We start from the raw sequence: 27665 nt of genomic DNA on the forward strand, positions 1-27665 counted from the left end.
ATACAATATAAGTTGATTAGGTTATGGTTGGAATAGATTTATTACTAACTTTCACGTAGGTAAAATGAGTAGTTTTTATCAATCTTGTTTTACTTGCCATTTCTTCGTTTCTAATCCGTTTTGAGTGATACCAGTGGCCATGGTTTTGTATTGAACTTAACTTTATGAATCTAAACAGAAAAAGTATAATTTTATAGTCAGAAATACAAGTTACAAGTCGTTTTTGAAAGAGGTAGTCATTTCCGTCGAAAGAACGACATCTTGATGACCATTTTGAAAAACATACTTTCACTTTGAGTTTAACCATGATTTTTGGATATAGTTTCATGTTCATAAGAAAAATCATTTTTTCAGAAGTATAGCTTTTAAATCAAAGTTCTTCTTAGCTTTTAATTATCCCAACCAAAACAGCCCCCGGTTTTACTACGACGGCGTATATCCAGTTTTATGGTGTTTATCGTGTTTCCGGGTTTTAAATCATTAAGTTAGCATATCATATAGATATAGAACATGTGTTTAGTTGATTTTAAAAGTCTAGTTAGAAGGATTAACTTTATTTGCGAACAAGTTTAGAATTAACTAAACTATGTTCTAGTGATTACAAGTTTATAACGTTGAATAAGACAGCTTTTTATGTTTGAATCGAATGATGTTATGAACATAATTACTACCTCAAGTTCCTTGGATAAACCTACTGGAAATGAGAAAAATAGATCTAGCTTCAAAGGATCCTTGGATGGCTTGAAAGTTCTTGAAGCAGAATCATGACACGAAAACAATTTCAAGTAAGATTTCCACTAGAAATAAGATTGTTATAGTTATAGAAATTGAATTAAAGTTTGAATATGATTATTACCTTGTATTAGAAAGATAACCTACTGTAAGTAACAAAGGTTTCTTGATCTTGGATGATTACTTGGAATGGATTTAGAAAACTTGGAAGTAAACTTGCAATCTTGGAAGTATTCTTGATTTTATGAAACTAGAACTTTTGGAATTTATGAAGAACACTTAGAACTTGAAGATAGAACTTGAGAGAGATCAATTAGATGAAGAAAATTGAAGAATGAAAGTGTTTGTAGGTGTTTTTGGTCATTGGTGTATGGATTAGATATAAAGGATATGTAATTTTGTTTTCATGTAAATAAGTCATGAATGATTACTCATATTTTTGTAATTTTATGAGATATTTCATGCTAGTTGCCAAATGATGGTTCCCACATGTGTTAGGTGACTCACATGGGCTACTAAGAGCTGATCATTGGAGTGTATATACCAATAGTACATACATCTAAAAGCTGTGTATTGTACGAGTACGAATACGGGTGCATACGAGTAGAATTGTTGATGAAACTGAACGAGGATGTAATTGTAAGCATTTTTGTTAAGTAGAAGTATTTTGATAAGGGTCTTGAAGTCTTTCAAAAGTTTATGAATACATATTAAAACACTACATGTATATACATTTTAACTGAGTCGTTAAGTCAACGTTAGTCGTTACATGTAAGTGTTGTTTTGAAACCTTTAGGTTAACGATCTTGTTAAATGTTGTTAACCCAATGTTTATAATATCAAAAGATATTTTAAATTATTATATTATCATGATATTATGATGTACGAATATCTCTTAATATGATATATATACATTAAATGTCGTTACAACGATAATCGTTACATATATGTCTCGTTTCAAAATCATTAAGTTAGTAGTCTTGTTTTTACATATGTAGTTCATTGTTAATATACTTAATGATATGTTTACTTATCATAATATCATGTTAACTATATATATAACCATATATATTTCATCATATAGTTTTTACAAGTTTTAACGTTCGTGAATCACCGGTTAACTTGGGTGGTCAATTGTCTATATGAAACCTATTTCAATTAATCAAGTCTTAACAAGTTCGATTGCTTAACATGTTGAAAACACTTAATCATGTAAATAACAATTTCATTTAATATATATAAACATGGAAAAGTTCGGGTCACTACAGTACCTACCCGTTAAATAAATTTCGTCCCGAAATTTTAAGCAGTTGGAGGTGTTGACGTATCTTCTGGAAATAAGTGCGGGTATTTCTTCTTTATCTAATCTTCTCGATCCCAGGTGAACTCGGGTCCTCTACGAGCATTTCATCGAACCTTAACAATTGGTATCTTGTTTTGCTTAAGTCTTTTAACCTCACGATCCATTATTTCGACGGGTTCTTCGATAAATTGAAGTTTTTCGTTGATTTGGATTTCATCTAACGGAATAGTGAGATCTTCTTTAGTAAAACATTTCTTCAAATTCGAGACGTGGAAAGTGTTATGTACAGCCGCGAGTTATTGAGGTAACTCAAGTCGGTAAGCTACTGGTCCGACACAATCAATAATCTTGAATGGTCCAATATACCTTGGATTTAATTTCCCTCGTTTACCAAATCGAACAACGCCTTTCCAAGGTGCAACTTTAAGCATGACCATCTCTTCAATTTCAAATTCTATATCTTTTCTTTTAATGTCAGCGTAGCTCTTTTGTCGACTTTGGGCGGTTTTCAACCGTTGTTAAATTTGGATGATCTTCTCGGTAGTTTCTTGTATTATCTCCGGACCCGTAATCTGTCTATCCCCCACTTCACTCCAACAAATCGGAGACCTGCACTTTCTACCATAAAGTACTTCAAACGGCGCCATCTCAATGCTTGAATGGTAGCTGTTGTTGTAGGAAAATTCTGCTAACGGTAGATGTCGATCCCAACTATTTCCGAAATCAATAACACATGCTCGTAGCATGTCTTCAAGCGTTTGTATCGTCCTTTCGCTCTGCCCATCAGTTTGTGGATGATAGGCAGTACTCATGTCTAGACGAGTTCCTAATGCTTGCTGTATTGTCTGCCAGAATCTTGAAATAAATCTGCCATCCCTATCAGAGATAATAAAGATTGGTATTCCATGTCTGGAGACGACTTCCTTCAAATACAGTCGTGCTAACTTCTCCATCTTGTCATCTTCTCTTATTGGCAGGAAGTGTGCTGATTTGGTGAGACGATCAACTATTACCCAAATAGTATCAAAACCACTTGCAGTCCTTGGCAATTTAGTGATGAAATCCATGGTAATGTTTTCCCATTTCCATTCCCGGATTTCGGGTTGTTGAAGTAGACCTGATGGTTTCTGATGATCAGCTTTGACCTTAGAACACGTCAAACATTCTCCTACGTATTTAGCAACATCGGCTTTCATACTCGGCCACCAAAAATGTTTCTTGAGATCCTTGTACATCTTCCCCGTTCCAGGATGTATTGAGTATCTGGTTTTATGAGCTTCTCTAAGTACCATTTCTCTCATATCTCCAAATTTTGGTACCCAAATTCTTTCAGCCCTATACCGGGTTCCGTCTTCCCGAATATTAAGATGCTTCTCCTATCCTTTGGGTATTTCATCCTTTAAATTTTCCTCTTTTAAAACTCCTTGTTGCGCCTCCTTTATATGAGTAGTAAGGGTATTGTGAATCATTATATTCATAGATTTTACTCGAATGGGTTCTCTGTCCTTCCTGCTCAAGGTGTCGGCTACCACATTTGCCTTCCCCGGGTGGTAACGAATCTCAAAGTCGTAATCATTCAACAATTCAATCCACCTACGCTGCCTCATATTCAGTTGTTTCTGATTAAATATGTGTTGAAGACTTTTGTGGTCGGTATATATAATACTTTTGACCCCATATAAGTTGTGCCTCCAAGTCTTTAATGCAAAAACAACTGCGCCTAATTCCAAATCATGCGTCGTATAATTTTGTTCGTGAATCTTCAATTGTCTAGACGCATAAGCAATCACCTTTGTTCGTTGCATTAATACACAACTGAGACCTTGCTTTGATGCGTCACAATAAATCACAAAATCATCATTCCCTTCAGGCAATGACAATATAGGTGCCGTAGTTAGCTTTTTCTTCAATAACCGGAACGCTTTCTCTTGTTCATCCTTCCATTCAAATTTCTTCCCTTTATGCGTTAATGCAGTCAAGGGTTTTGCTATTCTGGAAAAGTCTTGGATGAACCTTCTGTAGTAACCAGCTAGTCCTAAAAACTGGCGTATGTGTTTCGGAGTTTTCGGGGTTTTCCACTTTTCAACAGTTTCTATCTTTGCCGGATCCAACTTAATACCTTCTTTGTTCACTATGTGACCGAGGAATTGAACTTCTTCCAACCAAAATGCACACTTTGAAAACTTAGCGTACAATTCTTCCTTCCTCAATACTTCTAACACCTTTCTCAAATGTTCACCGTGTTCTTGGTCATTCTTTGAGTAAATAAGTATGTCATCAATGAAAACAATGACAAACTTGTCAAGGTATGGTCCACACACTCGGTTCATAAGGTCCATGAACACAGCTGGTGCGTTAGTCAATCCAAACGGCATAACCATAAACTCGTAATGACCATAACGCGTCCTAAAAGCAGTCTTTGGAATATCATCTTCCTTCACCCGCATTTGATGATACCCGGAACGTAAGTCAATCTTTGAATAAACAAACGAGCCTTGTAGTTGATCAAATAAGTCGTCGATTCTCGGTAGTGGGTAGCGGTTCTTGATGGTAAGTTTGTTCAACTCTCGGTAGTCGATACACAACCTGAATGTACCATCTTTCTTCTTGACAAACAAAACAGGAGCTCCCCACGGTGATGTGCTTGGTCGAATGAAACCATGTTCTAAAAGTTCTTGTAATTGACTTTGCATTTCTTTCATCTCGCTGGGTGCGAGTCTGTAAGGAGCACGAGCTATTGGTGTAGCTCCTGGTACAAGATCTATTTGAAATTCAACGGATCGATGTGGGGGTAATCCCGGTAATTCTTTCAGAAATACATCGGGAAATTCTTTTGCGACGGGAACATCATTGATGCTCTTTTCTTCAGTTTGTACTTTCTCGACGTGTGCTAGAACAGCATAGCAACCTTTTCTTATTAGTTTTTGTGCCTTCAAATTACTAATAAGATGTAGCTTCGTGTTGCCCTTTTCTCCGTACACCATTAAGGGTTTTCCTTTTTCTCATATAATGCGAATTGCATTTTTGTAACAAATGATCTCTGCTTTCACTTCTTTCAACCAGTCCATACCGATTATCACATCAAAACTCCCTAACTCTACTGGTATCAAGTCAATCTTAAATGTTTCGCTAACCAGTTTAATTTCTCGATTCCGACATATATTATCTGCTGAAATTAATTTACCATTTGCTAATTCGAGTAAAAATTTACTATCCAAAGGTGTCAATGGGCAACTTAATTTAGCACAAAAATCTCTACTCATATAGCTTCTATCCGCACCCGAATCAAATAAAACGTAAGCAGATTTATTATCAATAAGAAATGTACCCGTAACAAGCTCCGGGTCTTCCTGTGCCTCTGTCGCATTAATATTGAAAACTCTTCCGCGGACTTGTCCATTCGTGTTCTCCTGGTTCGAGCAATTTCTAATAATGTGGCCCGGTTTTCCACATTTATAACAAACTACATTGGCATAACTTGCTCCGACACTACTTGCTCCGCCATTACTCATTCCGACACCATTTGTTCCTTTCGTTCTGTTAACCCCTGGTCCGTAGACCTCACACTTCACCGCGCTATGACCATTTCATTTACACTTGTTTCAAAATTTGGTGCAGAACCCCGAGTGATACTTTTCACACCTTTGGCATAGCTGCTTCTGATTGTTGTTGTTGTTGTTGCGGTTATTATTGTTATTGGGATGATTGTTGTAGTTGATGTTGTTGTTGTTGTTGTTGTTGTTGTTGTTGTTGGGCCGTTTGTTGTAGTTGCGATTGATGTTGCGATTATTGGGATAGTTGTTGCGATTATTGTTGTAATTGCTGTTGTTGTATTGGTAATTCTTATCACCGTTTTCCTCCCACTTTCTTTTGACTTTCTTCACATTGGCTTCTTCAGCAGTCTGTTCTTTAATTCTTTCTTCTATCTGGTTCACTAGTTTGTGAGCCATTCTACATGCCTGTTGTATAGAGGCGAGCTCATGTGAACTTATATCTTCTTGGATTCTTTCCGGTAATCCTTTCACAAACGCGTCGATCTTCTCTTCCTCATCTTCGAACGCTCCCGGACACAATAAGCACAATTCTGTGAATCGTCTTTCGTACGTGGTAATATCAAATCCTTGGGTTCGTAACCCTCTAAGTTCTGTCTTGAGCTTATTGACCTCGGTTCTGGGACGGTACTTCTCGTTCATCAAGTGCTTGAATGCTGACCACGGTAGTGCGTAAGCATCATCTTGTCCCACTTACTCCAGATAGGTATTCCACCATGTTAACGCAGAACCTGTGAAGGTATGCGTAGCGTACTTCACTTTGTCCTCTTCAGTACACTTACTTATGGCAAACACCGATTCGATCTTCTCAGTCCACCGTTTCAATCCGATCGGTCCTTCGGTTCCATCAAATTCCAAAGGTTTGCAGGCAGTGAATTCTTTGTAGGTGCATCCTACACGATTTCCTGTACTGCTAGATCCAAGGTTATTGTTGGTATGTAGCGCAGCCTGTACTGCGGCTATGTTTGAAGCAAGAAAGGCACGAAATTCCTCTTCACTCATATTCAAGGTGTGTCGAGTAGTCGGTGCCATTTCCTTCAAAATAGTCAAATGAAACAAGTTAATCATATAGAATATCAAGAGTAGTCAATAATATTTCGTAGCATAATATGAACTTATTTATAAAAGCTCTTTCTTCATATTAGCATTTTATACTCTTTAATTCGAGTAGTACCTACCCGTTAAGTTCATACTTAGTAGCTAACATACCATTTCAACTACTACAATTCTATATGAAAAACTAATCACAAAAAAAAAAGTATATCATATTCAAACCTTTATACAATAACTTGCAAACTTACAATACCGCTATTTTACATATAGCATGAAATATAGCACATAAAACTTTGATACAAAGTAGTTGCGAAGATAATTCTAGTTAATAAATAAGGCGTTCAGCAAAGGCAACAAAGATACGTAATTCATACGTCCAGAAACAAGTCATGCATTCTGGTTTTACTAATACCACTTCCCATCCTTGGTCTTGCGGAACGTAACTGTTGTGACCGATAGTATGACAACGTGTTGTAACGTCGTAAAAAGGGCGAAGGTTACGTAATGACCAACAGTCTCGTAATAACCTAAAAACCTCATTTCTTACCCCAATTACCGACTCCGTCACTTGTGGGAACGTTTTGTTTAATATTTGTAGCCCGATGTTCTTTTTCTCACTTTGGTGAGAAGCGAACATTACTAACCCATAAGCATAACATGCTTCTTTATGTTGCATGTTAGCCGCTTTTTCTAAATCATGAAGTCCTATATTCGGATACATTGAGTCAAAATAATTTCTTAAACCGTTGCGTAAAATAGCATTTCGGTTCCCTGAATATATACGTCAAAGTAAACACATCGTAACTTATGGGTTTCCCAATGTGATATCCCCCATCTGTCAAACGAAAGCCTTTTATAAACCAAGGCATTCTTGGAACGTTCTTCGAATGTCTTACAAACTGATTTTGCCATAAATAGTTGTGCCGAGGAATTCTGACCGACTCTAGACAAGATTTCATCAATCATGTCTCCGGGTAAGTCTTCTAAAATATTGGGTTGTCTATCCATTTTGTGTTTTTATACTGTAAAATAGACAAGAGTTAGATTCATAAAAGATACTTATTAATACAAGCAATTTTTACATATATCGTAAAGCATAAGCACACTATATTACATATATTACACCGCACAAATACAACTATCTTATTCCGACTCACTCGTTTCTTCTTTTTCGAACTTAGTTCTTTTTGCTAAGTTTTTAGGGATATATGATGTTCCCCTAATACGAGCCGTCGTTTTCCACATTGGTCTAGAAAAACCTGGTGGTTTAGAGGTTCCCGGGTTATTGTTACAACTTAAGAAATACGGGTGTTGACGATACATATAAAGTTCATCGGGGTTAGAATCAGATTTCTCTATTTTTATGCCTTTTCCCTTATTGTTCTCTTTTTCCTTTTTAAATTCAGTTGGGGTAATTTCTATAACATCATCGGAATCCTCGTCGGGATCCGATTCATCGGAGAATTGGTAATCCTCCCAATATTTTGCTTCCTTGGCGGAAACACCGTTGACCATAATTAACTTTGGTCGGTTGGTTGGGGATTTTCTTCTACTTAACCGTTTTATTATTTCCCCCACTGGTTCTTCTTCCGGTTCCGATTCTTCTTCCGGTTCCGACTCTTCTTCCGGTTCCTCTTCGGGAACTTGTGAATCAGTCCACGAATCATTCCAATTTACATTTGACTCTTCATTATTATTAGGTGAGTCAATGGGACTAGTTCTAGAGGTAGACATCTATCACATAATATCAAACACGTTAAGAGATTAATATATCACATAATATTCACATGTTAAAAATATATAGTTTCCAACAAAATTTGTTAAGAAATCTTTTTTTTTCTTCAAGTAAACACGGTCGAAGTCCAGACTCTAATGCATCCTAACAAACTCGATAAGACACACTAATGCAAAATTCTGATTCTCTAAGACCAACGCTCAGATACCAACTGAAATGTCCCGTTCTTATTGATTAAAAACGTTCCATATTAATTGATTTTGTTGCGAGGTTTTGACCTCTATATGAGACGTTTTTCAAAGACTGCATTCATTTTTAAAACAAACCATAACATAATGGTTTACAATAATGATAATCAAATAATGATAATCTAAAATATCCTGTTTACACACGGCCATTACATAATGGTTTACAATACAAATATGTTACATCGAAATCAGTTTCTTGAATGCAGTTTTTACACAATATCATACAAACATGGATTCCAAATCTTGTCCTTATTTTAGTATGCAACAGCGGAAGCTCTTAGTATTCACCTGAGAATAAACATGCTTTAAACGTCAACAAAAATGTTGGTGAGTTATAGGTTTAACCTATATATATATATATATCAAATCGTAACAATAGACCACGAGATTTTATATTTCAATACACATCCCATACATAGAGATAAAAATCTTTCATATGGTGAACACCTGGTAACCGACATTAACAAGATGCATATATAAGAATATCCCCATCATTCCGGGACACCCTTCGGATATGATATAAATTTCAAAGTACTAAAGCATCCGGTACTTTGGATGGGGTTTGTTAGGCCCAATAGATCTATCTTTAGGATTCGCGTCAATTAGGGTGTCTGTTCCCTAATTCTTAGATTACCAGACTTAATAAAAAGGGGCATATTTGATTTTGATAATTCAACCATAGAATGTAGTTTTACGTACTTGTGTCTATTTTGTAAATCATTTATAAAACTTGCATGTATTCTCATCCCAAAAATATTAGATTTTAAAAGTGGGACTATAACTCACTTTCACAGATTTTTTCTTCGTCGGGAAGTAAGACTTGGCCACTGGTTGATTCACAAACCTATAACAATATATACATATATATCAAAGTATGTTTAAAATATATTTACAAAACTTTTAATACATTTTGATGTTTTAAGTTTATTAAGTCAGCTGTCCTCGTTAGTAACCTACAACTAGTTGTCCACAGTTAGATGTACAGAAATAAATCGATAAATATTATCTTGAATCAATCCACGACCCAGTGTATACGTATCTTAGTATTGATCACAACTCAAACTATATATATATTTTGGAATCAACCTCAACCCTGTATAGCTAACTCCAACATTCACATATAGAGTGTCTATGATTGTTCCACAATATATATAGATGGGTCGACATGATAGGTCGAAACATTGTATACGTGTCTATGGTATCTCAAGATTACATAATATATAATATAAGTTGATTAGGTTATGGTTGGAATAGATTTATTACTAACTTTCACGTAGGTAAAATGAGTAGTTTTTATCAATCTTGTTTTACTCGCCATTTCTTCGTTTCTAATCCGTTTTGAGTGATTCCAGTGGCCACGGTTTCGTATTGAACTTAACTTTATGAATCTAAACAGAAAAAGTATAAGTTTATAGTCAGAAATACAAGTTACAAGTCGTTTTTGAAAGAGGTAGTCATTTCCGTCGAAAGAACGACATCTTGATGACCATTTTGAAAAACATACATTCACTTTGAGTTTAACCATGATTTTTGGATATAGTTTCATGTTCATAAGAAAAATCATTTTTTCAGAAGTATAGCTTTTAAATCAAAGTTCTTCTCAGCTTTTAATTATCCCAACCAAAACAGCCCCCGGTTTTACTACGACGGCGTATATCCAGTTTTATGGTGTTTATCGTGTTTCCGGGTTTTAAATCATTAAGTTTGCATATCATATAGATATAGAACATGTGTTTAGTTGATTTTAAAAGTCTAGTTAGAAGGATTAACTTTATTTACGAACAAGTTTAGAATTAACTAAACTATGTTCTAGTGATTACAAGTTTATAACGTTGAATAAGACAGCTTTTTATGTATGAATCGAATGATGTTATGAATATCATTACTACCTCAAGTTCCTTGGATAAACCTACTGGAAATGAAAAAAATGGATCTAGCTTCAAAGGATCCTTGGATGGCTTGAAAGTTCTTGAAGCAGAATCATGACACGAAAACAATTTCAAGTAAGATTTCCACTCGAAATAAGATTGTTATAGTTATAGAAATTGAATTAAAGTTTGAATATGATTATTACCTTGTATTATAAAGATAACCTACTGTAAGTAACAAAGGTTTCTTGATCTTGTATTACTTGTAATGGATTTAGAAAACTTGGAAGTAAACTTGCAATCTTGGAAGTATTCTTGATTTTATGAAACTAGAACTTTTAGAATTTATGAAGAACACTTAGAACTTGAAGATAGAACTTGAGAGAGATCAATTAGATGAAGAAAATTAAAGAATAAAAGTGTTTGTAGGTGTTTTTGGTCGTTGGTGTATGGATTAGATATAAAGGATATGTAATTTTGTTTTCATGTAAATAAGTCATGAATGATTACTCATATTTTTGTAATTTTATGAGATATTTCATGCTAATTGTCAAATGATGGTTCCCACATGTGTTAGGTGACTCACATGGGCTGCTAAGAGCTGATCATTGGAGTGTATATACCAATAGTACATACATCTAAAAGCTGTGTATTGTACGAGTACGAATACGGGTGCATACGAGTAGAATTGTTGATGAAACTGAACGAGGATGTAATTGTGATGTTATGCGAGGTGTATACGAAATAGTTTATATTTTACTAGGAAAAACTATTAAATACGATACAATTTTACACAAGATATTTATTTATTTATAGAATGGATATACTTAAACCTTGCTACAACACTTATAGGCAGTGTACCTAATCGTACAGTAGTGTAGTTTTTAGTAAGTCCGGTTCGTTCCACAGGGAAATCTTTAAACAAAGCTCAACGCTATATTAATTTACTTTTATAAAAATATAAACATATATATAAGTAATATTATTATTATAAAGGGGGTTTTTACCGTTTAATGACCGGTTTGTCGATTTTAAAACTTTAGTCGCAGTTAAAACCAAATGTAAAATATTAAAAATAAATACAAGACTTAAATTAAAGCGTAAAGTAAATAATAATAATGAAATTACGAATAATAAAAGTGCGATAAAATAAACTTGCGATAATTAAAGAGTACGATAATTAAAAGTGCGATAAAATAAATTAACAATAAAAATGCGATAATTAGAAGTGCAATTAAATATAAAATAAAGGAAATTAAATATGAAATAAAAGAATTATGCTTATTTAAACTTCCGTAATCATGATGTTCGACGTGTTGATTTTAGTTTTATGCCCATGGGTTAATTGTCCTTTGTCCTGGATTATTCAATATGTCCGTCTGGTTTTTGTCCATAACAGTCCATCAGTCATAAATATAAAGTTCGAGTGTCCTCGTCAAATTATTATTATACCCGAAGTTAAATATTCCAACTAATTGGGGATTCGAATTGTAACAAGGTTTTAATACTTTGTTTAATGAATACACCAGGTTATCGACTGCGTGTAAACCAAGGTTTTACTACTTTGTTAACAATTACACCAATTACCCTTGAATGTAATTTCACCCCTGTTTTAATTATTCTAGTGGCTATTAATCCATTCCCGTGTCCGGTTAAATGAACGATTATTCGTACATATAAATACCCCGCCCATCGTGTCCGATTGAGTGTATATGGTAATTTATAGGGACGCCCAATTGTAAATCTTTATATTAACATTAACAAACTTTCATTTAGTTAAACAAATATAAAGCCCATTAATAGCCCATAGTCTAATTTCCACAAGTGTCGTTCTTTTGTCCAAACCCCAATTATGGTACAAAGCCCAATTACCCAATTTTAGTAATTAGCCCAACATCATGATTACTTCGTTTTAAATAAGCATAATAATAACTTAGCTACGAGACATTAATGTAAAAAGGTTGAACATAACTTACAATGATTAAAAATAGCGTAGCGTTACACGGACAGAATTTCGACTTACACCCTTACAACATTCGCTAACATACCCTTATTATTAGAATTATAATTAAAATTAAAATTAAAATATAAATTATATATATATATTTTACGTATATATGAGAGAAGAGAGATTGATGGATTAGTTTTTTTGGTTCACCAAAACTCGATTTTATAGGAGATGTGGCCTGACTTTTCATTCCATGCGATCGCATGGACTTTCTTCTTCCTGGCCATGCGATCGCATGGCCAGCTGGGGAGGCTCATTTTTGGTTGTTTTCTTCTGCCGACGGTTTTATAAATAATATAATATATTAAATAATTATAAGAATTATTTAAATATTATATTATATTTATGTGCATAGTTGACTTGTAATTTTTAGTCCGTTGCGTCGAGCGTTGAGAGTTGACTCTGGTCCCGGTTCCGGATTTTCGAACGTCCTTGCGTACAATTTAATATCTTGTACTTTGCGTTTTGAATCTTGTACTCTTGTAATTTCGAGACGTTTCTTATCAATAATTGGAACCTCTTTGATTGTATTTTGTACTTTTGAGCTTTTTGGTCGTTTGCGTCTTCAATTCGTCGAATCTGTCTTTTGTCTTCACCTTTTATTATTTAAACGAATATCACTTGTAAATAGAACAATTGCAACTAAAAGCTTGTCTTTCTTGAGGAATAATGCTATGAAATATATGTTCGTTTTTAGCATTATCAAATATTCCCACACTTGAGCGTTGCTTGTCCTCAAGCAATATCGTCTTGAAATACTAGAATCACTTCTTTATTCTTCACACTTTGTACATCAGTGATTTCTATACGGCGGTATAAACAATGATAGTAACGATATGGTTTACAGTCCCACATGACTATAAAAATTTAGATCCATTAAGGAAATTGGATCTTTATGAAAACATTTGATCTTTTGAAAATTAAATCTAGTTTTTACCCTAGATAAGTTTTCTGGAATAACCCTTTACCGGTGTTTGCAAAATATTTTTTGTGGGTTTGGTAGGTTTTAGATTTGAAAATTTTAGCTCAAAACTTATGGTTTTGTGTCACCCACTTGCTAACCTTGTATTTGGAAAGCAACACGTCCAGTTCACTTGTCCCGTATATTACCTTTCGGTAAACTACCGTCCGGTTGTAAAGGAAAGCGTTGAACAAGCAACTGTTAAGGCAATGTCCCCTGACATGCTGTTAATTATGGTCTATAACGTGTCGGACGCAATTACTATCCTTGGTAGGAGCAATAGTAAAGTTCATCCTTATGATTTTTCGGTATGGCACAAGGTCCTGTCTTTGACCACTATGCAACCACCGTTCTTACGGTTGACACCCGATTTGGTTCAGGTGACCTAATGAATTCCAGGTGAATTCCAAGGATTTTACGTTCAATGGTAATGAACGCATTGAAAATAGGTTTTCAGAAAACAAATCGGTTTATAATTTTGATCAAAATATTTTCTCGTTCAAGCTCGAGTTTAGATATCATTGAATTCCATGAGTTTGTAATTCTCAATCTTTAAGGTCAATCTCAAGGATTGAGTAATATTAGTCTTAAAAGCTGATTTTTAATCTTTAAGGAGATTATCCTTTCTGGGGATCTGATTCATTAGTCTTATCCAGCTAATTTGCATGGTGCCCCCCCATTTTACAAGATAAATCCTTCTCATGGTTAGGATAAATCTGACCACATGGCGACCCTGTTTGATGCTGAGGTCCGTGGATTTCCTGCTGATTTTAGAGATGACTTTTCTAGATTTTTCGTCAACCTACAGCTGGTCTGAACGACAACTTCATGACCTAAATCAAGAAGCGCGTTTCTTTTTCGGAAGACTTTACTTCCTTTTAATGATGGAATTGATTCATCGTGTAGATCCATCTTTTCTTTTCTTTCATTGGGTAAAACAGTTTAGTTTAGTCCAAAGCAAAAGTATTTTCAGTTATTTGTTACAGATATATGTGACATATGTTTAAGATAACTTGGTAAATTTTCCCACACTTGGCTTTTATTTTCCTTTTTTATCGTCCTCTATTCCATTTTAAATGAATTTCAACATTTTGGTTTGTTTCTCAATTTATGTCCTTTCCGAGGTAACAATAATTTTCAGTGTTAACACCTAGTTTTATCGTTCATAAATATGTATAAACATGATTTTGAGTTCATTTAATTGAAAATTTTGAAAATTTTTACTAGAATTGGGTAGTCAGTATATAAGACTAGGGCTGTTCTTTTTTATCAGAGAGCACTAGATTCTAATACAACTACTATGTTACTAGTATTTTTAATGGTTACCAAGTGTATAAAGTAAAAATTTTTAAAATCCGAAAGAATTTAACCCCTTCCCACACTTAAGATCTTGCAATGCCCTCATTTGCAAGAAATCAGTAACAATTTAAATTATTGAGGGTGATTTGTGTGAAAATGATTAAATTTTACCAAAGTTTCCAAATATATTGGCGTTTGTTTGCTGAATGATAAATGGTGCACATCATTTGTTCATTCCGTCTGTTGTGACATCACATTTATTTGTCATCTTGTCGTCAAAATTAGTAGCTTTTGCTGAACTTAATGCCAGTCTTTGAAAATGCGCTGTTTTACCCTGTTTTGAACAATCGACAATATACATACATACAAGTATAATCATGCATGGCAATTTGAAATGGGACTTAATATCCCACTTTCAAATTCTAAATATGAAATATTAGTACACAATAATAATAAAATAATAAAAATTACACAAATTTATCCAATAACATAAGTTTAAACATGAAAAAGTCAAAAGATAAAAACATAATAATCATAAAAAAAATAACCAAATGGAACTAAATCAGTCTGGATAGGGGTTCCAGTTCATCTCATCGGGTGGGTTCCATTGTTGGTTATAGGTGTTCTGATAGGCTTGGTTATAGTCATACCGGTTAAAGGGTGGTCGGATATCGGGGCTATGTGGCGGAAAATGAGCAGGTCGAGTAGGTACATAGTTATTTGGTACCTGATATGATAGCTGGCTCATGATTTGGTGCTGATGAACTAACCAGCTATCGTGTTGGCGTCGCCTATAATCCTCGTATACTCGCTCGGAGTTCCACTGCTCATACATACTATGTCTTGCCGCGTTCGTCATTGCTTCCTCATCTATACGAACGTGGACGTCAAGAATAGCATCTCGAAAGACATCCCTAATGTCTTTCGCCTCCTCCATTTCCTCGTCTGAGCCTCTCTCTACCTGAGGATGAGATCCCTCATAGGGTACTGCCTGGTTACGTCTACTTTTCAATACCTTAGCACCCACATAAACTTTCAATCCTAAGGGCTCAACCTGTTCTCTACAAATCTGTAATGGACCCCCTTGGTTCCTATCAACACCTAAATACTCTCCAATGAGAGTAACTAAAATACCTCCTCCTATTATACTCCCGTCCTGCATTCCCTCTACCATTTTAGATAAATAAAAAGCAACACAGTAAGGGATATTGACAAAGCTTCTAGGATCCCGAATACACTTTAGGTAGAATAAATCATATAAGGTAATTTTTTCTTTATTATGACCTCTTTGTGTAATCGAGTTGGCCAAAAATCTATGAATAATACGAAGCTCGGCCCTGTCAATATGTGTATAGGAGTGTCCTCCTGCTCGTGTAAAAACATCAAAATGTGACATACGCCTCCAAATGGCGTCAGCGTCAAAGTTACTATCTACCCGTTCACCATAATGAATCAAGTTTGTACAATCGGGTAATAGCAACTCACCAGGAGTATATATCTGTAAGGCCCTGGCCATGTCCAGCATGGACATTCTGTACATCCTACCGCCAAGGATAAACCTAAGAAATCTTCTATCATCTATTCTAACTATATTTGTATCAAGTGATACAGTACTCATCAACTCAACACACCATTCCTTATATACAGGTCTACGAATGGTGAAAAGACGTTCCCAATCTGTAAAAGAAGAACTGCCATACCTTTGAACTAAAAGCTGTCTAACACGGTCAGCTAGATGGACCGTTTCCAAAGGGGCCCAATCAATTACCCTTGGCACCTCTACATTTTTTGTTACCAATTTGAATTTGTTCCTTTGATATGTCTCGTAATCTCTCCATCTTCTATCAAATCTCAGATTAGGATGTAGAGTGTGCTCAGGAATCGTTGGGAATTCTACTGGCGGCCTCATTGGGAATACTATGAATTCATCAACAAACTATACCGGATCATAATAAGGTATGTGCTGATCAGGCTGTTGTTGTTCCTGTTGTGGTTCTTGTTCGTGTTGCATTTCTGGCTGTGGTTCTTGTGCTGGTCGTCTAGATGATGATGCTCCTGAACCTCCAGTATCGGCTCTCTGTAAAACACATTAAACACAAAAATTGTGCATCCAAATATGCATTAGTGTTAGCAAAATAACAACTCAAAACAATCACTATAACATGTTAAATCAAAATTAAACTTATACACATTTTCACAATTTTTCACAATTCTACACTTTTCAAATAAGCACATATGAAAATGTATACAAAATTCATAAGCATTTAACTCAAATAACATGTAAAAATATTCATTATTAATAATTAAACAAGTCTCAAATGGCAAATATATCAAATTAATCAAGTTCATGAATTTTGGACTTTAAAAGTCCACTTTAATCTCCAAAAATCATGTTTAGGATCATTGTTTGGATCATTTAACTATCTAAACATGTTACACTACTCAATTTAGCAATAATTCATGACAAAAATCGGCCATAACCTGTTTATATCAAAAAGCCCCAAATTGCTCAAGAACACAAACCCTAGATTTCTAAAAATTTTGAAGTTTTTGGCTTCAAATCATGTTAAATAGCATCAATCTAGGTTATACATGCATAAAATACTAACAATTTAACACTAATTACACTAGAAATTAACAAAATTGCATTAGGTAAAAAATTGGTAATTATCACAAAAACTAGGAATTTATAGAGTTTAGGAGTGTAATTTTTACCAATTTGCTGAAGAATGAGAATCTAGGCATGATTAGAGCAAGAAAAAATGACGAATTACGGTGGAAAAATGGCGAAAATTGGTGAGTTTTTGGGTGAGTTTCGTGAATGTGTGTGTGTTGCGGTGAGGAAGGCAGAACAGGCTGCTGTATGTATCAGGTCTGGACTTCAGCTCCATGCGATCGCATGGAGTTGAAGTGTAAAACCCATGCGATCGCATGGGGGTCCGGGTACAGTGTTTTCATGTTTTTTTTTTTTTTTTTTTTTTTTTTATAAAACCTTATACTTTATAAAACTTATAATTATTTAAATTTTAAAAATTTGGTTTCCTTTAGGAGCGAGGGCGTTTCGGATCGTTGTCCTAGTCTGTCCCTCGACAAAATTTTAAAATTTGTCAAATCAAAGCGCTGTTTTTAAAAGTAAAGATTTTTGGGTTTTTTAATGTTTTTGGCATACTTTAATTCAATAAGATTAAAAATAATGATAATAAAAGTTCTCGTCCCTCCCTTGGGTAAAGCAATTTCGGTTCAAAGACCTAGTCTTCAACTTACGACGAATTTTAAAAATCATATTTTTAACTTAATGAGATAAAGTAAATTTTTGTTTTTAAATTCACACAACATAAATATAAAATTCAAAATTAATATTAAAAAAATCACACCAAACTTAAAATTTGAAATGCATAAAATTAAAAATTCATATTTTAAAAATTAAAAGTTCACACCAATATTAATTTAAAAATTCATAAATTCATATCAAACTTATATTAATTTTTCAAATATTTACAATTTTAAATATATTGTTTTTACAAAATTTACAATATTAATTTAAGATTTATATTAATTTTAAAAACATGGTAAAATTAAAATTAAAAATCTTTTTGTCTTTTTATCCCACTTTAATCTATCAAATATTATCAAAAATATGCGCCCCTCTTTTCGGTAAAGTAATTTCGGTTCCAAGACCTAATTTAACTCATGACGAATTTTTGAAATATTTTGGGTTGATTGATTAAAGATATTTATACCTTAAGAATAAACGTTAAATTTCGCAGTGATGTAATAAATTTTTGAATGATATCAATAATTTCGGTCGCCAAACCTAATTTTATTTAATACCAATTTAATACTTTTTAGCGAACAAATTAGCGTTTATTATCAAAAGGTTAAAAATAAAAATAAAAATAAAAACTGTACAGACATACCTGTGAAATAGATTTCTTAGTTATATGATCTATCCCATTCATAAGATAGTCGGTTTAATTGGTTTTCCATGGCTACATAGGCGTAACCTCGAGCATTCAGTGTCTTTTCTTCTAAACATATGAACGGTCCGTCTCTGCATAAAGTAACAAATTCGGTATTTGAATAGGTTTGATTATTGGAACATTTACCTCCATGTGACCATTTTCCGCATTTGTGACATCGTTCTAGGTGTCGTGCTCTTCTTTTCGCTGCGGATTTCGATTTTCCTTTACCAAATTGTAACTTATTATCTTCGCATCTGGATTCTTTTCTAACTCCGTCCATTCTTTCTCTGATTACTGATACTATTTCACTCGGTAGTATGTCATTATTACGTTTAGTGATCAAAGCGTGTAGCATTAGACCATGGTTTAGTTCACAGGTAGTCTTCATTTCTTAAAAACCTAAAAAAAATAAAAATTCAGAATGGGGGGAGAAGACTAGTTCTTTAGGGTCTGCTAGGGAAAGGCCATTCGGGTTCCATTTTCGAGAACTACATGAAAACAGACAATCTAACTCTAACAGAAATACATATTATCCTTTAAAGACTTGATTCTCCCCACACTTAGTTAGCTGTGGTGTCGAAATTGTGATTAACTTCGTTGTCGACTTCCATCGGACCATGTATATAATGTTTAACTCTGTGACCATTAACTTTAAATTCAATCCCATTTGAATTTATTAATTCTATCGTTCCGTATGGGAAAACTCTTTTGACTATGAATGGTCCAGACCATCTTGATTTCAATTTTCCAGGAAATAGCTTGAATCGTGAATTGAAAAGAAGAACTTTGTCTCCTTCTTTAAATTCTTTTGAACTTCCGATTCTTTTATCATGCCATTTCTTCGTTCTTTCTTTATAGATTAATGAATTTTCGTATGCTTCATGTCTTAATTCTTCTAATTCGTTTAGTTGACTTAATCGTATACGTCTGGCTTCATGTAAATCAAGATTACATGTCTTCAAAGCCCAAAATGCTTTGTGTTCAATTTTTACTGGAAGATGACATGCTTTTCCATAAACAAGTCTAAAAGGTGTGGTTCCAATTGGAGTTTTGTAGGCTGTTCTAAAAGCCCAGAGTGCATCCTCCAATTTAATGGACCATTCCTTCGGATTTGATCCTACGGTTTTCTCTAGAATACGTTTTAAAGCTCGGTTGGTATTTGCAACTTGTCCACTTGTTTGTGGATGATATGCGGTGGAGATTTTATGAGTTACTCCATATCTTTTAAGAACTTTCTCAAGTTGATTATTACAGAAATGAGTACCCCGATCACTTATTAAAGCTTTCGGTGTTCCAAACCTTGCAAAAAGACGTTTTAAAAAGTTGACTACAACTCGTGCATCGTTAGTTGGGAGAGCTTGTGCTTCCGCCCATTTAGATACATAATCAATGGCTACGAGTATATATAGATTATTATGAGATTTTGGAAATGGACCCATAAAGTCAATACCCCAAATGTCAAATACTTCACATACTTGGATGACATTTTGTGGCATTTCATCACGTTGACTTATTTTTCCGGCCCTTTGACATGCATCACAGGATTTGCAAAGAAGGTGTGCGTCTTTGTAAATTGTAGGCCAATAGAATCCAGCTTCATAAACTTTTCTTGCTGTTAGTTGAGGCCCATAATGCCCTCCTGTTGGTCCTGTGTGACAATGGTTTAATATTTTACTAGCTTCATCTCCAAATACACATCGGCGTATTATTCCATCGGGACAACTTTTAAACAGATGTGGATCTTCCCAGAAATAGTGTTTTATATCACTGAAGAATTTCTTTCGTCTTTGGTACGATAATCCTTTTTCAAGGAATCCACAAACTAAGTAGTTTGCATAGTCTGCAAACCATGGGATTTCTTTATAATCTATCTTCAATAGATATTCATCAGGAAAGTTGTCTTGTATGGCTGATTCATTTAGAACTTCTAATTCGGGATTTTCAAGACGAGAAAGATGATCAGCGGCGAGATTTTCTGCTCCTCTTTTATCTCGGATTTCAATATCAAACTCTTGTAAGAGTAAGATCTAACGGATTAATCTTGGTTTAGCATCTTGTTTTGAAAATAGGTATCTAAGAGCAGAATGGTCGGTATAGACCACCGTTTTTGCTAGAACGAGATATGATCGAAATTTGTCAAAAGCAAAGACAATAGCAAGGAGTTCTTTTTCAGTAGTTGTATAGTTCGTTTGTGCTCCTTGTAACGTCTTACTAGCATAATATATAGGTTGAAATCGTTTTTCAATCCTTTGTCCTAAAACGGCTCCCATTGCAAAATCACTTGCATCGCACATTAGTTCAAATGGTAGATTCCAATTTGGCGTTATCATGATCGGCGCATTAGTGAGTTTCTCTTTAAGAATATTAAAAGATTTGATACACTCATCTGAAAAGATGAATGGCGCATCCTTTTCTAGGAGTTTATTCATAGGAGTGGCAATTTTAGAAAAATCTTTTATGAAACGTCGGTAAAAACCGGCATGCCCTAGAAAACTCCTAACTCCTCTAACATTGGTGGGATGTGGAAGTTTAGCAATTACATCTACTTTAGCTCTATCCACTTCAATTCCTTCTTTTGAAATTTTATGTCCAAGAACGATGCCTTCTTTAACCATGAAATGGCATTTCTCCCAATTAAGTACTAGATTTGATTGTTCGCATCTAATTAGCATTCGTTCCAGATTAACTAGACATGATTTAAATGTATCACCGAAGACTGAAAAGTCATTCATGAATACTTCCATGCATTCTTCTATCATGTCGTGAAAAATCGCCATCATACACCTTTGAAAGGTTGCAGGGGCGTTGCAAAGTCCAAATGGCATGCGTTTGTAAGCAAAAGTACCATAAGGGCACGTGAATGTGGTTTTCTCTTGGTCTTCGGGTGCTATTGGAATTTGAAAATATCCGGAAAATCCATCTAGAAAACAATAGTAACTATTTCCGGCTAATCTTTCCAACATTTGATCTATGAAAGGTAAGGGAAAGTGATCTTTTCTGGTGGCGTCATTTAATTTTCTATAATCAATACACACACGCCATCCTGTTACAGTCCTAGTAGGAATAAGCTCATTTTTTTCATTTGTAATGACAGTCATGCCACCCTTCTTAGGCACGCATTGAACTGGGCTTACCCATGGACTATCAGAGATTGGATAAATTAAACCTGCATCTAGCAGTTTAATAATCTCTTTCTTAACTACATCTTGCATATTAGGATTTAGTCTTCGTTGGCGTTGCAAGTTTAAACCTTCGAAAAAGATAGCTTTATATGTATGAATCGAATGATGTTATGAATATCATTACTACCTCAAGTTCCTTGGATAAACCTACTGGAAATGAGAAAAATAGATCTAGCTTCAAAGGATCCTTGGATGGCTTGAAAGTTCTTGAAGCAGAATCATGACACGAAAACAATTTCAAGTAAGATTTCCACTAGAAATAAGATTGTTATAGTTATAGAAATTGAATTAAAGTTTGAATATGATTATTACCTTGTATTAGAAAGATAACCTACTGTAATTAACAAAGGTTTCTTGATCTTGGATGATTACTTGGAATGGATTTAGAAAACTTGGAAGTAAACTTGCAATCTTGGAAGTATTCTTGATTTTATGAAACTAGAACTTTTGGAATTTATGAAGAACACTTAGAACTTGAAGATAGAACTTGAGAGAGATCAATTAGATGAAGAAAATTGAAGAATGAAAGTGTTTGTAGGTGTTTTTGGTCATTGGTGTATGGATTAGATATAAAGGATATGTAATTTTGTTTTCATGTAAATAAGTCATGAATGATTACTCATATTTTTGTAATTTTATGAGATATTTCATGCTAGTTGCTAAATGATGGTTCCCACATGTGTTAGGTGACTCACATGGGCTACTAAGAGCTGATCATTGGAGTGTATATACCAATAGTACATACATCTAAAAGCTGTGTATTGTACGAGTACGAATACGGGTGCATACGAGTAGAATTGTTGATGAAACTGAACGAGGATGTAATTGTAAGAATTTTTGTTAAGTAGAAGTATTTTGATAAGTGTCTTGAAGTCTTTCAAAAGTTTATGAATACATATTAAAACACTACATGTATATACATTTTAACTGAGTCGTTAAGTCAACGTTAGTCGTTACATGTAAGTGTTGTTTTGAAACCTTTAGGTTAACGATCTTGTTAAATGTTGTTAACCCAATGTTTATAATATCAAAAGATATTTTAAATTATTATATTATCATGATATTATGATGTACGAATATCTCTTAATATGATATATATACATTAAATGTCGTTACAACGATAATCGTTACATATATGTCTCGTTTCAAAATCATTAAGTTAGTAGTCTTGTTTTTACATATGTAGTTCATTGTTAATATACTTAATGATATGTTTACTTATCATAATATCATGTTAACTATATATATAACCATATATATTTCATCATATAGTTTTTACAAGTTTTAACGTTCGTGAATCACCGGTTAACTTGGGTGGTCAATTGTCTATATGAAACCTATTTCAATTAATCAAGTCTTAACAAGTTCGATTGCTTAACATGTTGAAAACACTTAATCATGTAAATAACAATATCATTTAATATATATAAACATGGAAAAGTTCGGGTCACTACAGTACCTACCCGTTAAATAAATTTCGTCCCGAAATTTTAAGCAGTTGGAGGTGTTGACGTATCTTCTGGAAATAAGTGCGGGTATTTCTTCTTTATCTAATCTTCTCGATCCCAGGTGAACTCGGGTCCTCTACGAGCATTTCATCGAACCTTAACAATTGGTATCTTGTTTTGCTTAAGTCTTTTAACCTCACGATCCATTATTTCGACGGGTTCTTCGATAAATTGAAGTTTTTCGTTGATTTGGATTTCATCTAACGGAATAGTGAGATCTTCTTTAGTAAAACATTTCTTCAAATTCGAGACGTGGAAAGTGTTATGTACAGCCGCGAGTTATTGAGGTAACTCAAGTCGGTAAGCTACTGGTCCGACACAATCAATAATCTTGAATGGTCCAATATACCTTGGATTTAATTTCCCTCGTTTACCAAATCGAACAACGCCTTTCCAAGGTGCAACTTTAAGCATGACCATCTCTTCAATTTCAAATTCTATATCTTTTCTTTTAATGTCAGCGTAGCTCTTTTGTCGACTTTGGGCGGTTTTCAACCGTTGTTAAATTTGGATGATCTTCTCGGTAGTTTCTTGTATTATCTCCGGACCCGTAATCTGTCTATCCCCCACTTCACTCCAACAAATCGGAGACCTGCACTTTCTACCATAAAGTACTTCAAACGGCGCCATCTCAATGCTTGAATGGTAGCTGTTGTTGTAGGAAAATTCTGCTAACGGTAGATGTCGATCCCAACTATTTCCGAAATCAATAACACATGCTCGTAGCATGTCTTCAAGCGTTTGTATCGTCCTTTCGCTCTGCCCATCAGTTTGTGGATGATAGGCAGTACTCATGTCTAGACGAGTTCCTAATGCTTGCTGTATTGTCTGCCAGAATCTTGAAATAAATCTGCCATCCCTATCAGAGATAATAGAGATTGGTATTCCATGTCTGGAGACGACTTCCTTCAAATACAGTCGTGCTAACTTCTCCATCTTGTCATCTTCTCTTATTGGCAGGAAGTGTGCTGATTTGGTGAGACGATCAACTATTACCCAAATAGTATCAAAACCACTTGCAGTCCTTGGCAATTTAGTGAGGAAATCCATGGTAATGTTTTCCCATTTCCATTCCTGGATTTCGGGTTGTTGAAGTAGACCTGATGGTTTCTGATGATCAGCTTTGACCTTAGAACACGTCAAACATTCTCCTACGTATTTAGCAACATCGGCTTTCATACCCGGCCACCAAAAATGTTTCTTGAGATCCTTGTACATCTTCCCCGTTCCAGGATGTATTGAGTATCTGGTTTTATGAGCTTCTCTAAGTACCATTTCTCTCATATCTCCAAATTTTGGTACCCAAATTCTTTCAGCCCTATACCGGGTTCCGTCTTCCCGAATATTAAGATGCTTCTCCTATCCTTTGGGTATTTCATCCTTTAAATTTTCCTCTTTTAAAACTCCTTGTTGCGCCTCCTTTATATGAGTAGTAAGGGTATTGTGAATCATTATATTCATAGATTTTACTCGAATGGGTTCTCTGTCCTTCCTGCTCAAGGTGTCGGCTACCACATTTGCCTTCCCCGGGTGGTAACGAATCTCAAAGTCGTAATCATTCAACAATTCAATCCACCTACGCTGCCTCATATTCAGTTGTTTCTGATTAAATATGTGTTGAAGACTTTTGTGGTCGGTATATATAATACTTTTGACCCCATATAAGTTGTGCCTCCAAGTCTTTAATGCAAAAACAACCGCGCCTAATTCCAAATCATGCGTCGTATAATTTTGTTCGTGAATCTTCAATTGTCTAGACGCATAAGCAATCACCTTTGTTCGTTGCATTAATACACAACTGAGACCTTGCTTTGATGCGTCACAATAAATCACAAAATCATCATTCCCTTCAGGCAATGACAATATAGGTGCCGTAGTTAGCTTTTTCTTCAATAACCGGAACGCTTTCTCTTGTTCATCCTTCCATTCAAATTTCTTCCCTTTATGCGTTAATGCAGTCAAGGGTTTTGCTATTCTGGAAAAGTCTTGGATGAACCTTCTGTAGTAACCAGCTAGTCCTAAAAACTGGCGTATGTGTTTCGGAGTTTTCGGGGTTTCCCACTTTTCAACAGTTTCTATCTTTGCCGGATCCACCTTAATACCTTCTTTGTTCACTATGTGACCGAGGAATTGAACTTCTTCCAACCAAAATGCACACTTTGAAAACTTAGCGTACAATTCTTCCTTCCTCAATACTTCTAACACCTTTCTCAAATGTTCACCGTGTTCTTGGTCATTCTTTGAGTAAATAAGTATGTCATCAATGAAAACAATGACAAACTTGTCAAGGTATGGTCCACACACTCGGTTCATAAGGTCCATGAACACAGCTGGTGCGTTAGTCAATCCAAACGGCATAACCATAAACTCGTAATGACCATAACGCGTCCTAAAAGCAGTCTTTGGAATATCATCTTCCTTCACCCGCATTTGATGATACCCGGAACGTAAGTCAATCTTTGAATAAACAAACGAGCCTTGTAGTTGATCAAATAAGTCGTCGATTCTCGGTAGTGGGTAGCGGTTCTTGATGGTAAGTTTGTTCAACTCTCGGTAGTCGATACACAACCTGAATGTACCATCTTTCTTCTTGACAAACAAAACAGGAGCTCCCCACGGTGATGTGCTTGGTCGAATGAAACCATGTTCTAAAAGTTCTTGTAATTGACTTTGCATTTCTTTCATCTCGCTGGGTGCGAGTCTGTAAGGAGCACGAGCTATTGGTGTAGCTCCTGGTACAAGATCTATTTGAAATTCAACGGATCGATGTGGGGGTAATCCCAGTAATTCTTACAGAAATACATCGGGAAATTCTTTTGCGACGGGAACATCATTGATGCTCTTTTCTTCAGTTTGTACTTTCTCGACGTGTGCTAGAACAGCATAGCAACCTTTTCTTATTAGTTTTTGTGCCTTCAAATTACTAATAAGATGTAGCTTCGTGTTGCCCTTTTCTCCGTACACCATTAAGGGTTTTCCTTTTTCTCATATAATGCGAATTGCATTTTTGTAACAAATGATCTCTGCTTTCACTTCTTTCAACCAGTCCATACCGATTATCACATCAAAACTCCCTAACTCTACTGGTATCAAGTCAATCTTAAATGTTTCGCTAACCAGTTTAATTTCTCGATTCCGACATATATTATCTGCTGAAATTAATTTACCATTTGCTAATTCGAGTAAAAATTTACTATCCAAAGGTGTCAATGGACAACTTAATTTAGCACAAAAATCTCTACTCATATAGCTTCTATCCGCACCCGAATCAAATAAAACGTAAGCAGATTTATTGTCAATAAGAAATGTACCCGTAACAAGCTCCGGGTCTTCCTGTGCCTCTGTCGCATTAATATTGAAAACTCTTCCGCGGACTTGTCCATTCGTGTTCTCCTGGTTCGAGCAATTTCTAATAATGTGGCCCGGTTTTCCACATTTATAACAAACTACATTGGCATAACTTGCTCCGACACTACTTGCTCCGCCATTACTCATTCCGACACCATTTGTTCCTTTCGTTCTGTTAACCCCTGGTCCGTAGACCTCACACTTCACCGCGCTATGACCATTTCATTTACACTTGTTTCAAAATTTGGTGCAGAACCCCGAGTGATACTTTTCACACCTTTGGCATAGCTGCTTCTGATTGTTGTTGTTGTTGTTGCGGTTATTATTGTTATTGGGATGATTGTTGTAGTTGATGTTGTTGTTGTTGTTGTTGTTGTTGTTGGGCCGTTTGTTGTAGTTGCGATTGATGTTGCGATTATTGGGATAGTTGTTGCGATTATTGTTGTAATTGCTGTTGTTGTATTGGTAATTCTTATCACCGTTTTCCTCCCACTTTCTTTTGACTTTCTTCACATTGGCTTCTTCAGCAGTCTGTTCTTTAATTCTTTCTTCTATCTGGTTCACTAGTTTGTGAGCCATTCTACATGCCTGTTGTATAGAGGCGAGCTCATGTGAACTTATATCTTCTTGGATTCTTTCCGGTAATCCTTTCACAAACGCGTCGATCTTCTCTTCCTCATCTTCGAACGCTCCCGAACACAATAAGCACAATTCTGTGAATCGTCTTTCGTACGTGGTAATATCAAATCCTTGGGTTCGTAACCCTCTAAGTTCTGTCTTGAGCTTATTGACCTCGGTTCTGGGACGGTACTTCTCGTTCATCAAGTGCTTGAATGCTAACCACGGTAGTGCGTAAGCATCATCTTGTCCCACTTGCTCCAGATAGGTATTCCACCATGTTAACGCA

Source organism: Rutidosis leptorrhynchoides, chromosome 2, assembly GCF_046630445.1.
Source record: "Rutidosis leptorrhynchoides isolate AG116_Rl617_1_P2 chromosome 2, CSIRO_AGI_Rlap_v1, whole genome shotgun sequence".
In the NCBI taxonomy this organism is placed as follows: domain Eukaryota; kingdom Viridiplantae; phylum Streptophyta; class Magnoliopsida; order Asterales; family Asteraceae; genus Rutidosis; species Rutidosis leptorrhynchoides.